This window comes from Heteronotia binoei, chromosome 15 (assembly GCF_032191835.1).
Source record: "Heteronotia binoei isolate CCM8104 ecotype False Entrance Well chromosome 15, APGP_CSIRO_Hbin_v1, whole genome shotgun sequence".
Taxonomy (NCBI): Eukaryota; Metazoa; Chordata; class Lepidosauria; order Squamata; family Gekkonidae; genus Heteronotia; species Heteronotia binoei.
This window is the reverse complement of record NC_083237.1, coordinates 57,540,222-57,565,972: the sequence shown is the minus strand read 5'-3', so window position 1 is coordinate 57,565,972 and position 25,751 is coordinate 57,540,222.

Here is a 25,751-nt window from a genome sequence, read left to right as displayed (position 1 = left end):
TTATACCAAACTGGCAAGGCTAACGTCTGGTGCCCCCTTCCCCTGCATTGATAATGTCACTGAGTCACATGGGGGTGCCCAATTTGGTGCCCCCAGAAGTCCAGCGTCCTAGGCAATTGCATAGTGGCAGAGCCAGCCCCACTTACACCCCAATGTCCTTTCTCCAAACTGTGGCTAGAAAAGATTTGGCTTTCACCTAAATTTGCACCCTCCAACTCTTTTCTTTTTTCTTTCGTTGCGTCTGATTTCCCATTAATATTTGGGGCAGATTTGAACCGCTGAAAGTCCAGATTCTGGAATCTGCTCATGTGTTATCATTAGATAGCTGGGGCTATATAATCTAGTACTGGTGGAGTACACGCAGAAGGGCTCTCTTTCTGGCCCGGGTTGCTGCCTGCTGGCTGACCACAGGGGAATTCGTCTTCCCGCCATCCCCTCGATCCCCCGTTTCTGCCGCAGTGCGTGAAAAATCGATGCCGCAAATTGATTCACTCCCGCCGGCGGCAAAAAAAACACCCTCCGCCCCCACTTCCCACGGGAACCGTTAATCAATTCCCCCACCAGAAGCTCATAAACAACTGTTTCCTGAAGGGATACGTTGGGGGCTGGTATTGCAGAGGGGAGGGAAGAGAGCTGGCTGTGGAGAGTATCCTTGCCCCCATAAATGGCATTTGACTCTGAATAGCCAAGGGGGCTGGCCAGTTTGTACTGTAAGACAGTAGCCAAACTGAGGGAGTGGTGCTGAGATGGGCAAGAAACATCTGGGGTGGAACATATGCACATCTTTAGGCAGGAATGATGGATACAAAGGACAGAAAAGCGACCTCAGTGAGTGGCAAGGGGCATCTAGTTTGTGCCAAGGGGCAAAACCGAAGGGATGCATTGTGGGGATGGACAAGAAGGGCCAGCGTGAGGGCTACGAGACATCACAGTGCTCAACCTCCCTCTTGAGCTGGTTGCTAGGCAACGCAAGAGCCACTGGGCTCTGTTGTCCTCTAGTTAGTGGCTAAGCCACATGGAGATGGCAGGCCTTGGGCCCTGTCTGGCTGGAGGTTGCTAAGCAACGGAGAAGCTGTGGCTCTTTCTCTTCAAGCTGGCTATATGGCCTAGCCCCCCTCCAAAAAAAAAAAGCCCTCCCATGGTTCTTCCTTGCTTGGTACTAGCTAGGGTTGCCAAGTCCTCAGCTTCCCACAGCAGGGGACTCTCACACGTGCAGTGGGCACGCAATGTGATGATGTCACCCAGAAGTGACATCATCAAAATGGTGCTGCCCATGCGGGGCCGCTATAGGCGTTTCCGGGAAAACTCCACGGTTTTCCTGGACGCTCAAGCCATTTGGGAGGTAAAAACTATGATACCTATACACCATAGAGTTTTTACCTCTCAAATAGCTTGAGCGTCCAGGAAAACCATAGAGTTTCCCCAGAAACGCCTAGAGCGGCCCTGCATGGGTGCCACCATTTTTATGATGTCATTTCCGGGTGACATCATTGCGCCAGCGACGTTGGGATCCTCCTGGGCGGGAGAACCCCCGCTCGGACCTGAGGCTTCGCAGCCCTAGCCCAAGATGGCCACAGGTGCCATGTATACATAGTGGGGGTTGTAGTAGGATTACTAATCTTCTGGGGACTGCAGTTCCCCTCGAATTACGACTGATGGCCAGACAAGAGTGATCAGTTCCCTGGGAGCAAATGGATGCTTTGGGGGTGTCACATCCCTGTTGAGCCTCCTTCCCAAATTCTGTCCCTCTCAGGCATCGCCCACACACACAGCAGTTCCATGAATGTTCCAATCTCAAACTGGCCACCCTAGATCATGGCGTACCTGCCCTAGCACAACTCTTAACCGATGCCAAAAGTTAGGCCTGTTCTGAACGACATCATCGCTGCATGAGAGGCGGTGTGGGGTAGGGTCGCCAATCCCCAGTTGAGGGCAGGGAATCCCCTGGTTTGGAGGCTCTCCCCCCACTTCAGGGTTATTCGAAAGGGAGGGAGGGATATGTGCTGAGCACTCCGTTATACCCTATGGAGACCGGTTCTGCATAGGGTATAATGGAGAGTCGATCCGTGGGTATCTGGGGCTCTGAAAAGGCTGTTTTTTGAGGTAGAAGCACCAAATGTTCAGCATAGCATCTGGTGCCTCTCCTCAAAACATCCCCCCCCCCCCCAGCATTTCAAAAAGATTGGACTAAAGAGTCCAGTTCCATGAGCCCCAAAAGAAAGTGCCCCATCCTCCATTATTTCCAATGAAGAGAAGCCCTTTAAAAGAAATGTGATGGCCAGAACTCCCTTCGGTGTTCAATCATGCTTGTCACAACCTTGTTCCACCCCGCAACATCTCCTGGCTCCACCCCCAAAGTCCCCAGATATTTCCTGAGTCAGACCTGGCAACCCTAGTGTGGTGTAGTGGAAAAAGTGTCAGAATGTAGGGCTGGCAACTCTGGGTAGAGAAATTCCAGGAGATTTGGAGGGGTGGGGTTTGAGGAGGTACTTCAGTGGGGCACAATGCAGTAGAGTCCACCCTCCAAACCATCCATTTTCTGCAGGGGAGCTGATCTCTGTCATCTGGAGATGAGCTGTAATTTGGGGAGGGACGGTGGCTCAGTGGTAGAGCATCTGCTTGGGAAGCAGAAGGTCCCAGGTTCAATCCCTGGCATCTCCAAAAAAGGGTCCAGGCAAATAGGTGTGAAAAACCTCAGCTTGAGACCCTGGAGAGCCGCTGCCAGTCTGAGAAGACAATACTGACTTTGATGGACCAAAGGTCTGATTCAGTATAAGGCAGCTTCATATGTTCATATGTTCAAGGGGGGGGGGGGGGTCCCCAGGCCCAACCTGGAGGTTGGCAACTCTAGGCAGAAGCCGTGTTATTTGCTTATTTGCCAGCTGCTACCCCACAGGCAGTCACTGCTCTCCAAGCACTGGTGTTTTTATAGCCATGCAACAATCCATGATACTGGACTGTGAGAGAGTCCCCATTTCAACAGCATCAAGTAAGGTTGCCAGGTCCCCCCTGGCCACCAGTAGGGGATGGGGGGGGGGGGGACAGGGTTGCCAAATCTGAGTTGGGAAACTCGTGAAGATTTGAGGATGGAGCCTGGGGAGGACAGGGACTTCAGTGGGGTCGAACGCTGCAGAGGCTACCCTCCAAAGCATCTGTTTTTTTCTCCAGGGGAGCTGATCCCTATAGTCTGGAGATGAGCTGTAATTCCAGGGGATCCCCAGGTCTCACCAGGAGGCTGGCATCAAGGCAATTTGCCTGCATTTCCCTATATTCTGTTTGGCAGGACTTTTTGTTGTAGAGAAAGCCCAATATAAGCTCATTTGCATATTAGACCACACACCCCTGACACCAAGCCAGCCGGAACTGCATTCCAGTGCATTCCCACTCAAAAAAAGCCCTGTCATTTGAAGGTAAAACAGGGCACGTGTTGTGTTCAGTGGCAAGGCGAGTCCTGTCCCATCTGCCTTGTGAGGAGGGGGACCCCTGCCCTTCTGCCCAAGCGCTCTCCACTGCAGCCTCCGGAGTGTCCCCCTTACCCGCCCAACTCTGCCAGCTACCATCTTTGCATCTTTCCTGTCCTCCCCTGCCCTCCCCTTACATAAGCCGCATGTGGCGATGTCACTGGCTAGGCCCAGATTTCTTCTGACAGCAAGTTTTTTCCACACGGCTGGGCTTGTACCACAGTGAGAGAAGCGGCGGAGGGGGATGGGGACCCCAAATAACCCACCCACGCTCCTTTTATTTTAGTGATTCAAGGTGGGGGGGAGGTATATTTGTTTGCTCTTACTCCTCAGATTTTTTTTTTCTTCCACACACATGGTAATTCCCAAAAGCGGGGGGGCTATGGCTGTAGGGCAGCCACGAAGTAGTGGTGTCAAAGGTGTCCTTTCAGACTCCCCTGCACAGTCCCAGTTTCCGTTGACGGATTCTCAACTATCCCTCACAAGGCTTGGTTTAGAACAGGGCCAAACTGTGGTTCGGGAGCCACATGTGGCTCTTTCACGCATAGTGTGTGGCTCTCAAAGCTCCCACTGCCCCATCAGCTGGCTTGGAGAAGGCAGTTAAAGTTGCTTTCTTTCCACCACTCTCTCCCCATCTATTTTCCTTCCTTCCTTCCCTCCCTCCCCATCTATATCCTTCCTTCCTTGCAGCTCTCAAACATCTGACATTCATGCCTTGCAACTCTCAAACATCTGACCTTTATTCTATGTGTCATTTATGTTAAGCAAGTTTGGCCACCCCTGGTTTAGAACAATTGTTTATTTATTTTATTTTATTAACTTTAGATCCCACCCTCCCCTAATGGGCTCAGGGCGGCATGAACAGAATTCAAGTGCAGTGACACCTTGTAGACCAACAACATTTAATTCTGGGTATAAGCTTTTGTGTGAATGCGCACTTCTCCACATACCGATAGAACAAAATTCAAGTCCAGTGACACCTTTAAGACCAACAAAGTTTAATTCTGGGTACAAGCTTTTGTGTGTATGCACACTTCTTCTGATACACGCACACAAAAGCTTATACTCAGAGTTCAGCTTTGTCGGTCTTCAAGGTGCCGCTGGACTGGATTCAAACTTTGCTCTGTTCTCTCAGACCCAACACGGCTGACCATCTGAACACAGCTTGGTTTAATATATACTGCGATGGGCCAGAGGAGGTTTCTGTTTCTCCCCACATCACACGCCCAGCTGGGCCAAGGGCATCTGTGTTGTGGAAGGGCCAGCGGGTGGGCGTGGAGTACCTTTGAGGCTCCCCCCTTCTCCACACAGTTACGTGTTCACTCCTTGTCTTGCAAATCAAATCCAGCTGGGCCAGTTATGTTCGGGCTCCAGATGGAACCCAGACTCCCAGTGGCTGATGGAAGAGCCCGTGGCTGTGTTCCTCTGTTAACTGGCTGGGGGGTGGCAATGGGGGGGGGCTATATGGGGGTTGATACGGCCCAGCGCCCCTTGAAGGAGCCTCTGCCACCAGGACACTTGGCCTTCAGTTCCCCTCAGGAGGCAAAGGATGAGCTGCGGCCAATTAAGAGCTCTTGCGTACCGCTCTGAGGGGGGATCCTTGGCTCCTGCGTCAGGAAGACAGCTGCATGTTCCAAAACACTTAATTTGTGACACCGGGTGAACCCATGTTTCTGAGTACCAGGGATTAGCCCATGGCTTTGAGGAGAAGGAAGAGGAGATTGGATTTATACCTGCCCTTCACTTGGAGTCTCAGATCAGTTTACAATCTCCTTTCCCTTTGTCTCCTCACAACAGACACCCTGTGAGGTCAGTGGGGCCTGAGAGAGCTCTCAGAGAACTGTGACTGACCCAAGGTCACCCGGCAGCTGCATGTGGAGAAATGGGGAGTCAAACCCGGTTCTCCCAGATTAGAGTCCGCTGCTCTTAACCACTACACCAAACTGGCTCTCCTCAGGAAGAAAAGGGTGCCTTAACACGTGGAGAGTGCAATTTAGGTTATCATAAGCCCCCTATGTTGATTCTTTGTAGCTATTGTAGTGTTACAAAACTGTATGAACGAAGGGTTGGATCTTGTGGATCTGTTCCACTAGGTGAGACACTTTCCTCAGGTGAAACTCCGCCTCAGCTGGCAGAACAAGGGTTACCACCAGCCTACAGATGGTGGCTAGAACTCTCCTGCCGTTACAACTGATCTCCAGAGTGACAGAGTTCAGTTCACCTGGAGAAAATGGCGGCTTTGGAGGGTGGACTCTGTGGCACTGTACCCCATCAAAGCCCCTCCCTTCCACAAACCCCACTATCCTCAGGTATTTCCCGACCTGGAACTGGCAAACCTAAATGGAACAGATCCGCAAGACTCAACCTGCCAGCTGCCAATACCCATCCCCTTCTTTCTTTTGTAGTTTGTCATTATTTCATGATCGTTGCGAATATGATTGCATACTGCTGTCTGTTTGGTTTCCCCCAATTTAGTGGCTTTCTTTAAAAAATATATATTGGCTGCTTCTCTTCCATAAAATGGCCCTTCATTTGTCTCCCTTGTTGGGTTCTAACCTGTTTTGACAGCGGACAATTATAAAGTCCCAAACTCTTGGGAAGAGGGCTTCCAAGTCAAAGGGTGTGGTGTTCTGGGAGGCTTGAGCCCTGGCGCCTTGTCTTCTCTTTTTTGGAAACGGAATCACTTCATGTCCGTAATTCAGGATCGAGCATCTCTGCATCTGAGGGCTAAAGGAAGCCTCACTTAGTGGCCCATTCCCACTGACCTTCAGATGTGAGGTTCTCTCCCCACAACACCACCACTGGGGTCAGTCTCTGTCCAACCAGTCAAAGAAAGCTGTTTCTTAAACACAACAGTTTGCAGTAACCTTATAACACGCAGCAGTTTGCAGTTAACATCCCTGAGGGAAAAGCTTTTTGAACATCCTTCGCTTACTCGCCACTCCTCACCCCCCTCTCTGTCTGATAGCTCCAGGATCACAGGGGTGTGCTTGCCCTCGGATTACTGGGGTGGGGAAACCGGGCAACAGCACGCACATCTGGCAAACATTTGGGCCGTTCCTGGCAGCTGAAGCACATGGTGTTGATGGACGGATGGGCCCGGTGAGGGGCTCCACTCAGGAAAGGGTAGCGTATCTGCATGCGCTTGTTTGCTTTTCCTGATTTCCCATCTCAGGCATGAGAGCAAAATATGGAGAATACAATGGGGGTAGGTGGGCTTTAGTTTAAAACAATTTTATTTAGTAACATATGGTAACAATATCTATTTCTTGCATCATTAATAACTTCTTTTTATCTCTCCCATATATTACTTTTTAACCACCCCTCCCCCCGTTATTTGACTCCCGCTGGTGTTATTTACTTAAAATACTAATATTTAAAGGTACCTTTAACTAATAAATACAAAGATTAATATCCTTCTTCCTTCTAATACTTAATCGTTATCAAAAATTGTCCAATGTCCTTTTATTTTCCATTCTTTTTCTACATATCTTCTAAACTTTTTCCACTCCATCTTAAAAACTTCTAGATCATAGTCTCTTAAAATTCTTGTTAATTTGTCCATTTCACTCCATGTCATAACTTTTACAATCCAATCCCATTTCTCTGGTATTTTTTCTTGCTTCCACAACTGTGCATACAATGTCCTAGCAGCTGAAAGCAAGTACCAAATTATAGTTCTGTCTTCTTTTGGAAATGTTTCCATTTGTAATCCCAACAGAAAAGTCTCTGCAACTTTCTTAAACTCATATCCCAAGATCCTAGAAATTTCTTGTTGAATCATCTGCCAATACTTTTTTGCTCTTTCACAAGTCCACCACATATGGTAGAAAGAACCTTCATGTTTTTTACATTTCCAACCTCTCTCTGGCATCTTATTGTTCATCTTTGCCAACTTTTTACGAGTCATATACCATCTATACATCATTTTAAAATAGTTCTCTTTAATACTATGACATGTCGAAAGTTTTATAGAGTTCTTCCGCAAATATTCCCAAGTTTCCATCTGTATTTCTTTATTTACATTAATTGCCCATGTAATCATTTGAGATTTCACTACTTCATCTTCCGTAGACCATTTCAAAAGTAATTTATATAGTTCTGAAATTAATTTTTCATTATCTCCAAGCAGAACTTTTTCTGTTTGCTCTTTTCTTATTCCTTCAGTTTTAATATCCTTTTCCACCAGGCTCTTTATTTGTTGCATTTGGAACCAGTCATATTTATTATTCAGCTCTTCAGCAGTTTTCAATTCTACTTTGCCACCTTGTATTTTTAAGAGTTGATTATATGACAACCACTTTTCTTCACCCGTCTTAGCTGTTATTTTTATCACTTCTGCTGGCACTATCCATAACGGCTTTCTCTCATCCCCATATTTCTTATATTTCATCCACGTATTTAACAATTTGTTTATTATGTAATGGTGAGAAAAAAAGTCATCCATCTTTTTTTTCCATAATACATATAAGCGTGCCAGCCAAATTTATTTCCATGACCTTTCAACGCTAAGAGTTTTTTGTTTAACAGTGTCACCCATTCTTTTATCCACACTAAACAAACTGCTTCATGATACAATTTTAAATCTGGTAATTGAAATCCTCCTCTCTCTTTTGCGTCTGTTAAAATTTTCATTTTGATCCTTGGTTTCTTCCCAGCCCACACGAACTCTGAGATTTTCTTTTGCCATCTATTAAATTGTTTACTTTCTTTCACAATCGGAATAGTTTGAAACAAATACATTATTCTTGGCAAAATATTCATTTTAATTGCAGCTATTCTGCCCAGCAATGACAAATTAAGTTTATTCCATTTTATCATATCTTCATCCATCCTTACGCCATAGCTTCTCATAATTGTTTTTAAACAAATCAATATTCTTCATTGTTATCTCTATACCCAAATATTTTACCTTAGAGGTAACTTCACAACCCATTAACTTTTGCAGTTCTTTTTGTTTATTTACTTGCATATTTTTACATAGAAGTTTTGATTTTTCTTTATTAATATAAAGTCCTGCCAGTTCTCCATATTCTTGTATTTTAACTAACAACAAAGGTGTTACTTGTATGGGATTTTCATTTATAAACATTATGTCATCTGCGAATGCTCTATATTTATAAATAAATCCTTTTACTTTTAATTCTTCTATTTCTTTGTCTTCTCGGATTTGCATCAGTAAGATTTCAAGAGTCATTATAAACAATAGTGGGGAAAGCGGACAGCCTTGTCTTATCATGTACCTTTACTAATTATCATATCTTCTGTAAGATCTGCATTTATACATAGCCTTGCACGTTGTTCAGTATATATTGCTTTTATCATCCTTATAAAGTTTCCCCCCGGCTCCATTTTCTCCATTACTGCAAACATAAAGTCCCTGTTTAAATTATCAAATGCTTTCTCTGCATCTGCAAAGAATAATGCAACTTCCTTTTCTGGATGTCTTTCATAATATTCTACAATATTTACAACAGTTCTAATATTGTCTCTTATTTGCCTTTTGGGGAGAAACCCCGTTTGATCCTCCTTTATCAAATTTATCAAATATTGTTTAAGCCGTTCTACCAATATTCTCGTAAATATTTTATAATCATTGTTTAATAGTGAAATTGGTCTATAATTTTTTGCATTCGTGACGTCTCTATCTTCTTTTGGAATCAACAAAATAACAGCTTCTTTCCATGTATTTGGTATTTTCCCTTTTATTCTTATAATGTTCATCAATTTCTGAAGTTTCAGTATTAGTTCCTCTTTGAAGGTTTTAAAAAATTTAGCTGTGTATCCATCTGGCCCAGGTGCCTTTCCATTTTTCATTGCATTAATCGCTGCTTCAGTTTCTATTTTTTCAATTGGATCAGGCAAAACTTTTTTCATATTTTCTGTTAAGGGTGCTATTTTAATATTCTGTAAATACACTTCCATCTTTTCTTTATTTATTTTAACACCCTTAAATAATTTGGCATAGTACTTAAAGAATTCTCTTTTTATTCCTTCCTGATCTACTAACTCTCTTCCATCAACCACAATTTTATGAATAATTATACTTTCTCTCTTTTTTTTCAGTTGCCAGGCCAAATACTTTCCAGGTTTATTTGCTCCTTCAAAGGATTTCTGCTGTAATATTTTCAAATTCCATTCCAACTCTTTATTTAACAAATGTCTCATTTGTGTTTCTTATATGCCGTTTCTTATATGCTCTTCTGTCATTTATCACTTGCCTTGAAAACTCCTTCATAATTCTTACTCTACTGCCTCCCACTATCAATGTTTTTTCAAAATTTTTATTCATAATCTTTCCCACCATTTCTTTTGTCATATATCTTATAACCACATCTCTTGGTAGATTATTTTTTTGGCATAAAGTGAGTTCACTCTATACATATAGCTATACATGTTTCTAGTCCCTTCAGGATCTTCCTTCAGAAATTCTGCAATTATTTTTATTATGTATTCTTTCAGGTCAGTTTCATCCTCCTCAGGTACTCCTCTCAGACGTATCTGGGTCTCCATCAATTTGCAGTCATGAATTGCCACTTTTTCTTGTATTTTTAGCAGGGAGGAATCATGTACTTTTGACAGTGTGCGTGGGAAGTTCTTCGGTATGAGTACTCTGATAAGTGTAGCACAGCTGCTGTTCTATGAAGACAAACTCCAAACAAAGCTGTTTAACAGATATATTTGGGGTTAAGGCAGTAGAGGTAGTTATAGTCAGTCCAATGGTTAGTATACAGATAATCAGTCCAGCCAAGTCAACAGTACAGAATCACAATCCAGTAGAGCAGTTAACACATCCCAGTCCATACATCAATGTCGTTATCCAGTCCGACAGAGTAACAGTCTTTGATCCAAATATCTCTCCTCTCCTGCACACCTTCCTCCTCTCGCATCGACCCACATGAGACTGAGAGTTTGGCCTCTGTTGTTATACTGCAGCTAGCCAATCATATGTCTTGATTAGTTAACTAGCTGCACATGCTACTCACATGCTATTCATTAACCTGTATAGCTGGAGTTACATAACATTGACTCAGCATTTTGCCCCCTTAAAGTGCCCAATGCGGTCAACTTTCACTCTCCCTTCCACCTCTTGCACTTTCTTTGATGTTACCACAGTCTCATTTCTGAGATCCTCTATATCTTTTTTTAGCTCTTCAATATCTTTTCAAATTTCTTTTTTGGAAGCAGTTATCATCTCCTTCATCCCTTTAATCATCCTGGCTTCCATTGCATCCAATTGCTCCTGCATTTTCCTCCAATGAAGCAGCCCTTGCACGTGTTTGCTTGTGGTCTGACATGTAAAAACACTGAAAAATTTGACCTCACCAAATTAAATTTCAACTATCAGGTTTAAAAGAATAAAGCTTGCTTTCTTCAATAAGCCTAATTTTGCCGTCCTCAGAGCCTCCTGGGCTCAGATATTTATTTTTAAAGTTTTTATTTTCTCCAAAATGGTGGTCGTGACTTTCTGCCTCACTTTAAAAATTTTGTTCCTTTTTCCTCTAGAGGCTTCTAAAATAATTATTAGCAATATTGTCCAATAGCCTTTACCTTATAGTCGTCACCTCTGTTGGCTCCCTCAATTTTTAATGTCCCAAACACTTTAAAAATTTTATTAAAACTTTGACCTCCTTGCAATGGCTGCCGATGTTTTTCTATGGTATTATAGTCCTAGAGTAGGTTGGCTGCTTCAATGATTTCCCTTTTTCATCCAATACTTCCTGCTTTACTTGCCTCCAAATCCCGTTTTCGCTGGTAGAGAAATCTCACGATACTTGATGTATTTCCTGTGTTGACTGTGGAAGTTGCAATTCTATGATGATGGGGCTTTTTCTCAGAAACTGCAAGTAGACCAAACAATAAATTCCTTCTCACTTTTTAACACTGTCCCTTAAATTTACACAGTCCAAATTTCGCCCCTTCTCCCCTTCTTCTTCCAAGCTTTTTAGATTCTGATTTCCCACCTTCTGTTTTATTTTGTTTAATTTTAATTAGTCTCTGAATGAAAAATAGTGATCTGTACCTTTTCTGTAGTTTTCCAGATCAACACCAGTCTTGCATAGCTTTAGATGTTTAGTAGAATCAAAGAAGATTAGGATCCTGTCGAGCTTAGGTCAAGTAAATGACTCTGGAAACCTCTGCAGATGATGAAAATGCAACTCATCTCCGGAGACTCTTCAAAGCCTCAAAGGAGCCCCCCCACCCAGGACTCCCTTTTAGCCAAAGTAAATTTCCTCAAAGTTTCCTGTGCATATCTTGGACTAATCTCTGACTGAGAAAAGTAGGCAGTAGGCATTAGATTGTCTTTCACTACCCCGAACAGAAGTTCCAGCCTGCTCCCCTTCTGAGAAGCAGTTCAGCTCGGCATTTTCCAACCCCAGAAGTCCGGGGTAGGTGGGCTTTGGATAGGAGTTTTCTTTGTTGATAACAGCCTAATTCTATTAAGTACCAACTAACCTGTCAGCAAGTGTTGAATCACTTTTCTGAGTTCCCCAGAATTCTTCTTCAGGCTACACATTCTTCTCAAAACAAAAAGGGTTTCTATTCCAGGGAGGGGTTAGAATATAAGAACACAAGAGAAGCCATGTTGGATCAGGCCAATGGCTCATCTAGTCCGTAAGAACATAAGAGAAGCTATGTTGGATCAGGCCAATGGCCCATCCAGTTCAACACCCTGTGTCACACAGTGGCCAAAAAAAACCAAACCCCAAGTGCCATCAGGAGGTTCACAATTGGGGCTAGAAGCCCTTCCACTTTGCCCCCCCACCCCTGCTCGAAGCACCAAGAATACAGAGCATCACTGCCCCATACAGTTCCAACAATACGCTGTGGCTAATAGCCACTGATGGACCTCTGCTCCATATTTTTATCCAATCCCCTCTTGAAGCTGGCTATGCTTGTAGCCGTCACCACCTCCTGTGGTAGTGAGTTCCACATGTTAATCACCCTTTGGGTGAAGGTTAGGGGTGTGCTTTCGGTTCGACCGAACCGAATAGACCGCCGAATACCCCCTGATTCGGAAGTATATGGCGTTGTATACTTCCGAATCCAATTAGAAGGCATTATACGAGAGCCGTATACAGCTCCCTGTATACTTCCGAATCAATATTTGGAAGTATACGGAAATCAATATAAAAGGCGGGAAAGTAGCTTTTGCAGCCTCAGGGAAGCTGCTTGCCTCCTTTCCCACCTTTGGAAGCCTTTTCCCAACTCTCCCATAGCCTCCTGGGGATCAGGGACGGAGAGAGAGGGGAAAAGGAGCCCCAGCAGCCAATCCAAAGCATGCATTTGCAAAATGCATTGAAAATGCATGTTTTGCAGGACTGTTATGTAGGTGATGGCTGGGCTAATCCCCTAGCCAACAGCAACATTGTTGTTCTATTGTTTACTTGGGTATCCAAGTAAACACTGTTCTCTGGCCAATCACAGAGAAGTGGTATTTTTTTAAACTATTCTGTGTAGGGCCAGAGAACCTTTTTAAGGAGTCTGCCTGGCTGGACTCCATTCCATTGCTGCTGTGTTGGTGCTGGTGTGAGAGAGAGATTGTGCTGCACTGGCCCTTGGCCTCAGCTGCTACTGCTCTCTCTCAGCCTTGCCTGATCTGCCTGGAGAAGACATCTAAGGTAAGACTGTCTTGGGGTTCTTGTTTTTATTTTAGTTAGGATAAAAGTAAAAGGACTTTTTAAGACTCAGAGTGGATGGGTGTAGCTTATTTGGGGTTAGGGGGTTCTGCTGGGGGTGGGGGCGTGGGGTGGAGGGGTTGCCAGTTTGCCTATATCTAACTTTAATGAGAGAACTTTTAAAAATGCAGTGTCCTTTTACTTTTCCTGATTTGGGTGGCTTGGATTTCATGGGGTTAGGGTGAAGTTTTTTTTGGGGGGGAGGGGTTGGTTAAGTTCCTGTATTGTTAAAAGTCAAGTTTTTTACTGTTTTAGAAGGATTCTGTGTTTGATTTGTTGCTGCTGTGTTGTGCTGCTGTTGTTCCTTTTCTCTTCTGGTTCTGTTTTTTTTTGGGGGGGGGGGAGACTGTTTGGCCTAATTTTGATTGTTAAAAAGTTCAGTTTTTAACAGTTGAGTTTTTTGGTCTTTTATCAGTTGGATTTGTTTGGATCTGTGTTGTTGTTGGTTTTGCATCCTGTCCTGTTGTCCCTTTTCCTGGTTCTGTTTTTTTTTGGGGGGAGGGGTGTTGACTGATTTGGCTTGAGGTTTTTAATTATTAAAAAGTTCAGGTTTTTAACTGTTGAGTTTGTTGGCCTTTTCTCGAATTTGTTTGGATCTGTTGCTGCTGGTTTTGCATCCTGTCCTGGTGTCCCATTTCCTGGTTCTGTTTTTTTGGGTGGGTGGGTGGGTTAAAAGTTAAGTTTCTTTCTGTCACGTTTTTTTTTTAATTACCTCTGGTTGGTGTGAGAGAGTTGGTGTGTGGGCTGTGTGGGGTGGGTCACTTTCATGTTTTTATAGAGCTATTTTTGGTGTCTGAGGGTTCCATGCAGTTTTGGGGGCTCTTCTGCAAACCTCCTGCACCCCAGGAACCTCTGATTGTGTTCTATGTTGCTATTGACTTCAATGGCCCATAGGGTATAATGGTGGGATAGGGGCACCCTCTTTGGGTGCCCCTGGAATGGGAACCCCTGACCCAATCTTTTTGGGACTTGGGGGGTTCGTAGGGGAGAGGTCCCCTGCAAATTTGGGGTTTCTCCCTCAAACCCCCTCCCCTCCAGGCGGCTTCCAATATACCCTATTTTGCCATTGATTTCAATTTCCCATAAGGTATAATGGGCCGTATAGTCGGAAATAGCCGTATATCTCCCATATATACGGCTATTCTGAGTACCGGTATTTGGAAATATACGGTATTCCGAATATTTTGGCCCCGTATATTTCCGAAGCCATTTAATTCCGAATTTTTTTTGCACACCCCTAGTGAATAAATACTTCCCTTTATCCGTTCTAACCCGGCTGCTCAGCAATTTCATCGAATGCCCACAAGTTCTTGTATTGTGAGAAAGGAAGAAAAGTATTTCTTTCTCTACTTTTCTCCATCCTGAGATACAGATCCAGCACATTCTGATAGTCCCATGCATAATCTTGTAAACCTCTATCATGTCATCCCGTAGTCGACATTTATCTAAGCTAAAGAGCCCCAAGTGTTTTAACCTTTCTTCATAGGGAAAGTGTTCCAAACCTTTAATCATTCTAGTTGCCCTTTTCTGGACTTTTTCCAATGCTATAATATTCTTTTTGAGGTGCGGTGACCAGAATTGTACACAGTATTCCAAATGAGACCGCACCATCGATTTATACAGGGGCATTATGATACTGGCTGATTTGTTTTCAATTCCCTTCCCAATAATTCCCAGTATGGTGTTGGCCTTTTTTTATTGCAATCGCACACTGTCTGGACATTTTCGGTGAGTTATCTACCATGACCACATGATCTCTCTCTTGGTCCCAATGTGCATTACTTTGCACTTGGCCACAAGTCCAGCACTCCGGGTCACACAGTGGCCAAAACCCAGGTGCCATCAGGAGGTCCACCAGCAGGATCAGAACTCAAGAAGCCCTCCCACTGTTGCCCCCCCCCCCCCCAAGCACCAAAAATACAAAACATCACTGGCCCAGACAGAATGTTCCATCTGTACCTTGTGGCTAAGAGCCAATGATGGACCTCTGCTCCATATATTGTTCCAGTCCTCTTATAGAACCTGTCAATGCTTGTAGCCTTCACCACTTCCTACAGCAGTGAATTCCACTTGTTAATCAATCTTTGGGTGAAGGAGTCCTTCCTTTTATCTGTTCTAAACCTAAAAAGGTAAAAAAGGTAGTCTCCTGTGCAAACACCAGTCATTTCCCCTACCGGTCATTAATTTCATCAAGCAACTATAACTTTTTCTATTGTGAGAAAGAGATAAAAGTAATTTAGTGAACATCTAGACAGAAGAAGAGTTCTGTGAAACTCAAAAGCTTACTACTTTGTGTTTTATTTGGCTGTGATAAAAGGGACATTATGCAACTGTTGTTCTGAGATGTCCTTTTCCTAGCGCTTTTGTATAGCTTACCTGCAAAATAATCTGGGTTGTGTCCTGGGAAATGGGCTTTATAAACTTTTAAAAGAAATTAAAGTTTTGCAGATCTTTGCAGGAATCTGTACTCTAAAGTAACACAAGTAATCCTTTTCTTTGTAAAGGGAGCTGGATTTAGGATGTACACATTTGGTTTGTTGTTTTCACCCCACCAGTTGATTTTACTGCAGACAAAAATAGTACCTATGTTCCAGTTTGGAACATCTACCAGCCCGTAGCTCTGAGCTCATGACACGTAATGCCGTGTGGTCTGTGTTTATATGTTTTTATTAAATGGTTTAAGTATTTTATACTCTACTTTAAATGGTGTCTTAATGTTTCCCTGTTGAAAAGTGTTGATGTTTTCCACCTTGGGGGCCCAATTTGAGTAGAAAGGCAGCATAATAATGTTTTCAATGCCTTTATAATGTATAAAATCCATGAACCAGATTGGTGAGAAGACCCTCAGCTAGGGTTGCCAACTCTAGGTTGGGAAATACCTGGAGATTTTTATTGGGTCAAATGTAAATATATATAAATATATATATGTAAATATATATATGTATATATTATTTGCTTTGGATGCACGGAAGCTTTTACAGGGATGTCAAACATGCGGCCCGGAGGCCAAATCAACTCCCCAGAGGCCTCCTATCAGGCCCTGAGCAACTGGCTGTCATCTGCTTCCTTCTCCCTCTCTCTTGCTTTCTTCTGCATCACAGCTTGCTTTACAAGGCATGCTCAATTGCACAGGAGCTACAGAGCAAAGTCTCTGTTTTCTCCATTGGCCAAGGCTCCTCCCTTGGAGAGGAAGGGGAGGAGGGAGAGCTTGCTTTGCCAGGCACTCTCAATCGCACAGCAGAGCTACTGAACCAAGCCTCTCTTCATTCTATTGGCTAAGGCTCCTCCCCTCCTGGTCCCCTGGGAAGGAAGGAAAGAGCCAGAGCTTCCTTTGCCCAGCTCCTGGATCCCATGGAAGAGATACAAAGATAGCACCTTTAAGACCAATGAGTGCTAATGTTTTAAGCATGTTTTATTTTAAGGTTGTTGTTTTTTTAATTATTGTGTTTGTCTGTGTCCTTTATAAAGTTTTTATCTCTGCTACCTAATCTTAAATAGGGACATACAAGGCCCAGCTCAACATGGCTCGGCCCAACAAGGTCTCATATGTCAGATCCGGCCGTAATAACAAAGGAGTTCAACTCCCCTGCTTTGCATAGTATGCCCAATCCTTGAGGGGATGGGGAGCGAAGCCTCATCATGCGCTCTCTTAAGAGAACGCTTTACTGAGCTTCCCTCGTGGAAGCGGGTAAGGGGGAGGCTGGTGTTGTTCCTTGGAGCGTGGTGGGGGCTGGAGCGTGACGCCATGTTGTGACGCCACAAGTAACAGAAGAGAGGGGAGGGGTGGGAGAGGGCATGGTGAGTGTGGGCGGAGGGGGTGTGTTGCAGCAAGTCTGCCTGGGGCTCCGCGCACCCTAGGGCTGGCCCTGAGCACAGACAAAGTTGCAAGGAAAACATGGAATGTATTTTCCATTAAGGTCTCTGGACCTAGATAGACGAGTAGCCTATCTGGGTGCAGAGACCTTAATGAAAATCCATTCTGCATTTTCTTTGCAGCTTTGCAAGTTCATAAGAAGACACTGGGGTCTTTGGAGCTTCAAAGGACATGTGAGGACAGGAGGGGGGGAGAAAAGAGCTGCAAGCCTTATTAAAGCTCAGAGGGGGCCAGTTGCAGCCCATGGGTTGTAAGTTTGACCAGGGCTTTTTTAAAAGAAAAAGCCAGCAGGAACTCATTTGCATATTAGACCATACACCCCAACACCAAGCCAGCTGGAACTGCATTCCTGCTAAAAAAACAAACAAACCCTGAGTTTGACACCTCTGATCTAATCAATAAGAGGATAGAGCGAATTGCCAAGTGTACCCAGTGACCTCTTAACTCTTTTCCTCCAGATCCTCTGGAGAAAATGGCATTTTTGGAGGGTGGACTCTATGGCCTTAGACCCTACTGAGGTCCCTCCCCAAACCACATCTTCCCCAGGCTCCAACCCCCAAATCTCTGGACTCTAGAGATGTCCAGAGGTGGTTTGCCATTGTCTGTCTCCGCATAGAAACCCTGGATTTCCTTGGTGGTCTCCTCTCTGCAGGGCCCCGTGGCGCAGAGTGTTAAAGCTGCAGTACTGCAGTCCTAAGCTCTGCTCATGACCTGAGTTCGATCCCCGGCGGAAGCTGGGTTTTCAGGTAGCCAGCTCGAGGTTGACTCAGCCTTTCATCCTTCCGAGGTCAGTAAAATGCGTACCCAACTTGATCGGGGGAAAGTATAGATGACTGGGGAAGGCAATGGCAAACCACCCCCTAAAAAGTCTGCTGTGAAAACGTTGTGAAAGCAACGACACCCCAGAGTCGGAAACAACTGGTGCTTGCACAGGGGACCTTTCCTTTCCTTCTCTCCACAGCTGACCCTGTTTAATTTCCAATTTGTGACAATATCAGGCTAGCGTGGGCAGCCAGATCAGGGTAATACCTTTTGTTAGGACCAACCCAATCGACCCAAAATGGGTTGTGCAAGCTTTTGGGCTCAACAAATAGGGTTGTCACTCCAGGGTGGGTAATACATGGAGATTTTGGGGGTGGAGCCTGGGGCGAGCAGGGGTTGAGGAAGGGCGGGACTTCCTTGCCTTCAAGTCCACCATCCAAAGCTGTCATTTTCCTCCAGGTGAACTGATTTTATGTTGCCTGAAGATTACAACTGATCTCCAGGCAACCTTATCAACCAGGCCTTTTGGCTGGATGTTAAAATTTGTTAACATGTCTATTTTGGGGGGGGGGGGAGAGTTTCGGGTCATAACGTCAAGGCTTGGTCTTACTGAAGCAGGTCCAGCGTTCCATTGTGTGGCTTTTCGAGCCGAACAGGACACAATCCATTAGAAGTGAGGTGGATCTGAATCCGACTACGGTCTCCGTCTTGGTCAGTTCTGCTTTCCAATGAGCCACGGATTCAAGATCCCCTCCGTTCCAGAAATTTCTTTCCCTTCAGCGGTCGGGGAGCAGGAAAAGAGAGGGATACAAGCTGTTCTTTTGATCTACCCTGTTTGCTGCTGTGTATGCAACTGGAGTTCTTTCTTTCTCTGCTGAGCTGGGTGGCACTTATTTGAAACTCGTAACAAGGGCCTTCCTGAAAAAGAAGGAGGTTTTTTGCGATCTGGACGTGAGGAGGGGGGAATGTGGGGGTCTGGAGATGTTCCAAGCAAACTCTGCTCTTCAGCGGCTGCCCTTTCTCTGGGCCCCACTGTTTGTCTTCAAAGGGTCCCGGAGGCCTTTTGCTTTGTAGGAAAAGATAAATCTGCCACTCTCCCCCCCCCCCCCCCATCCCAGTCCTGGCCTGGTTGGGGAAGGAACGTAAAGGCTGGGCTCCATCAAGACTGACAACCAGCATGTGGGGAGGGGGTGGAGGCGGTGAGCAGTCTTTTAATTTGCTTATGGAAGGTTGTCTCCTCTGAAGGGATCGAAGGAAGGTTGTCCTTTTTGGGATCAGAGGTGGGGGGGGTTTGGGGGGGGGAGAAGATGGGAAGTGTGTTTCTGGCCCCCAGAGGATGCTCGTGAAGCCAAGCGAAAGGGGTTCAAGTTAAATGGGTCTCGGGCATAAGGAACAGAAGTGCACACTGGAGTTGATTAACAATTGGGACAGTTTGCCCTGAAGGGTGAAATGGATTCTTTATGAATTGCTTGTGCAATGTGAGACACAGGATACTTTTGCTTCTAGAAGGATTGAGGGGGGGGGGCATTGCAAGAAGAATGATTAAATGACTCTAAAAAGACCAGGGGGAAATTGCTCATTCCTGTTCCTCTGTCACATAAGTTAGCGCATCTGCCCTCCAGGGGAAGACAGGGCCACAATTTAACATTGTCGCTATAAGCAGTGGTTGCTGAAGATGGTTGGAAGTCTGTTTGCTGTGATTTCCGTGCATCTGGGATTTCACACAAAATGTGCAATTATAGGGTGTATAAATCTTTAAAAATTCAGTTTTGAGGAAAGTGAATGTTGACGTTTTCTTTCCTTGCTCCTGTGGCAATAGAAATGTTTGGGTAGAGAAATGTTTTGAAAGCAGTACTGTCTTTCTGCAAAATATGACTGAAAGTAGGGAATTTAAGATTTCGGCTCTGCGATCGCATTTCTTGCTCTATGTACTCTCCAAATCCTCCCTCCTCTTCTACGTAACCACTTATGTACACAAAGAATTTCGGATTCTGCAAGCATATTGCTCAAGATTATGCATAAATATGTACATCTACGTGTATTTCATGCAGGACTTTTTGGTTCTTTTCCCACACCTTGGGAAAACCAGCAGCCCACACCTTGGGAAAACAATAATATTCAGAATATGAGTGTGTCTTGTTTCCTTAACAACAAGCGATCAGTATTTTAAATATCTCCTTAGGGCTTTTGTATAATTTCAGCTTGCACGTTTCAAAAAAGTTTTTGATTTACTGTATAACTATTATGCAACAGATAAGATTGCCAATCCCCAGTTGGGGGCAGGGGATCTCCTGGTTTGGAGGCCCTCCCTCTGCTTTAGAAAGCGGGGGGGGGGGGGGGTTGAATGTCTGCTGGGCACTCCATTGTACCCTATGGAGACTAGTCCCCATAGGGTATAAAGGAGAATTTATCTGTGGATATCTGGGACTCTGGTGAGATGTTTTTTTTTTAAGGTAGATGCATCAAATTTTCATCATAGCCTCTGGTGCCTCTCCTCAAACCGCCCCCCCCCCCAAGTTTCAAAAGATTGGACAAGGGGTGCCCCATCCTCTGTTGTTTCCAGTGAAGGGAAGGCATTTTAAAAGAGTGCCGTCCCTTTAAATGTGATGGCCAGAATTCCCTTTGGAGTTCAGTCGTGCTTGTCACAGCCTTACTCCTGGCTCCACCCCCAAAGTCCCCAGATATTTCCTGAGTTAGACCTGGCAACCCTAGTAACAGAACTAAACAATACATCCTTTGCCATCCTTTTGCTCATACTAAGCAAAAATTATACATATTAATCAGTATTGTAACAAGGGATATGGATTTGGAAGAAGCTTAACAGAAATAAGGGGGGGGGGTGGCCAGGAGGAGAACGTATAAGTCCTGGTCCCCAGCTGTGCATTCTGCATAAGAACTTAAAATCCCTGCTGGATCACGCACAGTGGTCCACAGTGGTCCACCTAGGGACGGTGGCTCAGTGGCAGAGCATCTGCTTGGTAAGCAGCAGATCCCAGGTTCAATCCCCGGCATCTCCAACTGAAAAGGGTCCAGGCAAGTAGGCGTGAAAAACCTCAGCTTGAGACCCTGGAAAGCTGCAGCCAATCGGAGTAGACAAAACTGACTTTGATGGACCGAGGGTCTGATTCGGTATAAGGCAGCTTCATATCTTCATATGTTCCCACCCTGTTTCACAGAGTGGTTACTCAGTTGCCCTGGAAGCTATCAAACAGGGCAATAGAGATCAAGGCCTTTCCCTAGGGTTGCCAAGTCCAGCTCTAGAAATATCTGGGGACTATGGGGGTGGAGCCAGGAGACATTGGGGGTGGAGCCAGGAGCAAGGTTGTGACAAGCATATTGAACTCCAAAGGGAGTTCTGGCCATCACATTTCAAGGGACCCCACATAATGAAGGATAGGGGCACCTTCTTTTGGGGCTCACAGAATTGGACCCTCTGGTCCAATCTTTTTGAAACTTGGTGGGGGGGGGGTGTTTTGAGGAGAGGCACCAGATGCTGTGCTACAAATTCGGTGCCTCTACCTCAACAAATACTCCAAGCCCCAGATACCTCCAGATCAATTCTCCATTATACCCTATGGGAATCGTCTCCATAGACATTCTCCCCCGTTTCTGATGACCCTAAATCAGGGGGAGGGCCTCCAAACTGGGGGATCCCCTGCCTCCACTTGGGGATTGGCAACCCTACCTTTCCCTAAATTGCCTCCAAGTCCTGGGTATTCAGAGTCTTACTGCATCTAAATACAGAGTTTCCCTTTAGTCATCTGGTGAATGCCCTGGTTGGTTATATATAGACTAGATTACTGCAATGTGGTCTATGTGGGGCTGCCCTTGAAGAGTGTTCAGAAATTTAAATTAGTGCAGAATGCTGCAGCTAGGATGTTTCCTAGAGTGAGTCATAAGGATGATATTACGCTATTTACACTGGTTCCCAGTTGGTTTCTGGGTACAGATATATATATTTTTGTATTTTGTGTGTGTGTTTGTGTGTCGGCACCTGGAAGTCATGGCGACCTCTGGTGCTTGATCCCTACTGGGGGCCTGGAGGATATTCAGAGAGGTGGCTAAATAAAGCCTGCCCTGTCCTCCCGACTGCTGGTATTCCAAGGAGGTCTCCCATCAAAGTGCTTGCCTGAGTTGACCCTGTTTAATTTTCAAGATATAACAAGATTGGGCTTGCCTGGGCTACCCAGGTCAGGGCTCCACAGTATGCTTTTGAGGCAGGGTTGCCAAGTCCCCTGTGGGCTCCGGCCGCTCTAGGCGTTTCCGGGAAAACTCTATGGTTTTCCCAGACGCTCTTGCGATTTGGGAGGGAAAAACCTCTGTAGTGCCTATTGTACCATAGAGTTTCCCCTCCCCAATCGCTAGAGCGTTCGGGAAAATCCTAGAGGTTTCCCGGAAATGCCTAGAGCGGCTGGTGAGCGACATCGCCGGTGAGATGATGTCACTTCCGGGTGACATCATTGCGCTGGCGATGTCAGGGGAGGCCCAATGTGCCCTTGAAGAGGCCCTTAAGTGCACTGGGGCGAGGGGCTGGGAACCATCACGGCCTCTGAGCTGGATGGAGACACTCTTTGGCAATGGCCTTGTGGCTTTCCTGGCAGAGGGTTCTCCTTCCTTAATGACTCCTGTTGTGGGCTGAAATCCACTGCGCTCGGCCTGAACCTCTTCCCAGAACTGAGGGAACGGGGGAAGGAAATCTAGGAATCCTGGCTCCCAGTTCCCTATTGCCGTAACGCAGGCCAAGCGGCTCTGGTGTGCTTGACCGCAGGAGCCAAAAAACGCATCCAGTGCAATTCCCATCTGCCTGCAACAATCTTGAAAAAGCATTGCCGTTCTTCTCGGAGACGCGAGGCGCCCATTTCCAAAACTGCTCCCCTCCCCTTCCCATCTTGACGCCCAGAAACTCCTGCCTGGGACAGCAGAACACAAATCACGCCTGGATCGAAGGGGGGAGACTTTCCCCTCCAGCATCTCCTCCCCCTCAAATCTGTTTCCGGTCTCTCTCCAGCAATTAATATCAAAGGACAGCAATGGACTTGGCCAGGGGAAAGGCAGCCTTGACCATTTTTGGGGGGGGGAGGGGGTGCAGACTTGCTGTTTTTGCAGACGGTTCTTTTTTGCTCCTAGGAAGGCGGGCCAGGCCCACCCCTCAGTTAGTCTCCTGCTCTAAGATATGGCTTGGCTTTAGGACAGCTTCAGGGCCGAAGACCCGGCAGAATTAGTTTCCCATATTGAAATGAAATGAAAGATATTAACCCGTTGCTAGGCTGCCTGAAGGCGGGCTGTTAGAACCTCTAAAACGGGGGTGTCGAACTCCTTTGTCATGAAGGACGGATATGACATAAATGAGACCTTGTTGGGCTGGGCCATGTATTTAAGATTAGGAAGCAGAGATATAAATTTTATAAAGAACACAGACAAACACAAACATATACAGAACAAAGCAGTAGACAAGCGCACCTTTTAAGACCAACTAAGTTTTATTCAGTTTGGAAATAAGCTTTCGTGTGCTCTAAGGAGACTTCATCAGACAAAATTGGAATGGCGAGCAGCAGTTCTTAATCTAAGTGGGCAGTGAGTTGGTATGTAGAATCATGGGAAGAACTGCTGCTCGCCATTCCAATTATGTCTGATGAAGTCTGCTTAGAGCACACGAAAGCTTACATTCTGAATAAAACTTAGTTGGTCTTAAAGATGAACTTGTCTACTGCTTTGTTCTGTTGCTTCAGACCAACACGGCTGCCCACTTGGATTTATCTACAAATATATATATTTTTAGAACTTAAAACATTAGCAATTATTCGTCTTAAAGATGCTTTCTTGGTATTTCTCCCACGGGATATAAGGAACTGGGCAAAGGAAGCTCTGGCTCTTTCCTTCCTTCCCCAGAGGACTGGGGGGGGGGGGGAGCCTCAGCCAATGGAGAAAATAGAGGTTTTGCTCTGTAGTTCCTGAGCAATTGAGCAAGCCTTGCAAAGCAAGTTGTCATGCAGAAGGAAGCAAGAGAGAGGGAGAAGGAAGCAGATGACAGCAAGTTGCTTGGGGGCCTGATTCAACCCCCGAACTACATGTTTGACACCCCTGCTCTAAGAATTTTTCAAGTTGTGCTGCGGTTCCTTTCGGCTGCTGCACAGGACCTGGTGGCAGAAAGAGAAAGAAATAGGGTTGTTGGGAAATACCTGGAGACTTTGGGGGTGGATCTGGGAGGGGAGGGGCCTCATCAGGGTACAATGTCATAGAGTCAGGGCTTTTTTTTGTAGCAGGAACTCTTTTGCATATTAGGCAGGGTTGCCAGTCCCCAAGTGGGGGCAGGAGATCCCCTGGTTTGGAAGCCTTCTCCCCGCTTCAGCGTCATTAGAAAGTGGGTGGGGGGAGGGAAATGTCCGCTGGGCACTCCATTACTCCCTATGGAGACCAATTCCCATAGGGTATAGTGGAGAGTTGATCGGTGGGTATCTGGGGCTGTTTTTTGAGGTAGAGGCATCCGGTGCCTCTTCTCAAAACACCCTCCAAGTTTAAAAAGGATTGGACGAGGGGGTCCAATTCTATAAGCCCCCCAAAAGGTGCCCCTATCCTTCATTATTTCCAATGGAGGGAAGGCATTTAAAAAGGTGTGCAATCCCTTTAAATGTGATGGCCAGAACTCCCATTGGAGTTCAGTTATGCTTGTCATAACCTTGCTACTGGCTCCAATGTCTCCTGGCTCCACCCTTGAAGTCCCCAGATATTTCTTGAATTGGACCTGGCAACCCTAATATTAGGCTACACCCCTCTTATATAGCCAATCCTTCAAGAGCTTACAGGGCTCTTAGTACAGGGCCTACTGTCAGCTCCAGGAGGATTGGCTACATCAGGGGTGTGTGGCCTAATATGCAAAGAAGGTCCTGCTAGAATTCCTTACAGGGCTCTTCGTACAGGGCCTACTGTAAGCTCCTGGAGGATTGGCTACATTGAGCTCCTGGAGGATTGGCTACATTGAGCTCCTGGAGGATTGGCCTAATATGCAAAGGAGTTCCTGCTACAAAAAAAGCCCTCCATAGAGTCCACCCTTCGAAGCAGCCATTTCCTCCAGGGGAGCTGATTTGTGCCAGCTGGTGATCAGTTGTAAAAGTGAGAGATCTCCAGGCCCCACCTGGAGGCTAATAGTCCAAGGGAACCAGGCAGGGATGTTCTGTAGTCACTGCCAACGAACAGTTTGAACAGCAAAAGATTCCTTGATGTAAGCATATTAGCAGGGGCCATTTAGTAGAAAAGAGGTGCCGGAGCTCATTAGCACACCTTCATTTGCATAGCTAATTTGCATATACTACACACCCCTGACATCACTGGAAGGTGTACTACATGATATCTGCTCAGCATCTACCTTAAAATGCTTCTTGAATTATAATTGTCATAATAAAACCTTACTCCCATCATACTTTTAAAATTACTTTCTCCCATGTGGCCACAGTGGCATGAATAAGATTTCCACCTGTCTGCTTTATACGTTTTGGTTATTTTTCCATTTTTTGTGGGGGGGAAATATTAGAAAGTTTGTTAAATCTTCAGCAAAATTCTCACTGGGGGTTTGAACAATGGCGCCTAGAAGCAATTATTTTTTTGGGGGGAGGAGAGATTAAGAAAGAGCCCAATAAAATTTAGAGGTTTTGGAGCTCTGCTCCCATGAGCTCCTGCCCAAAATGAGGCCTGAATATTAGTCGTGTGTGAGGATTGGAACACTGATGATTAGTAGCAAATTATAGCTGCTGGAACATTATTTGCTGCGAACGTATTCAGTCAAAGTCCTGTCTAGAAAAGGCACTGGGGAAACGGACCACAGATCAACAAGTTCACTGGTGATGACTATGGAACATCGTTGCCTGGTTCCCTTGTACTATTATTATTAAAAGAAGATTCTGGACTTTAAATACTATTAAGGTCTTCAGTCCATAATATGGCACACATATCGATATTTCCTCTGGTTGTATATGAGAA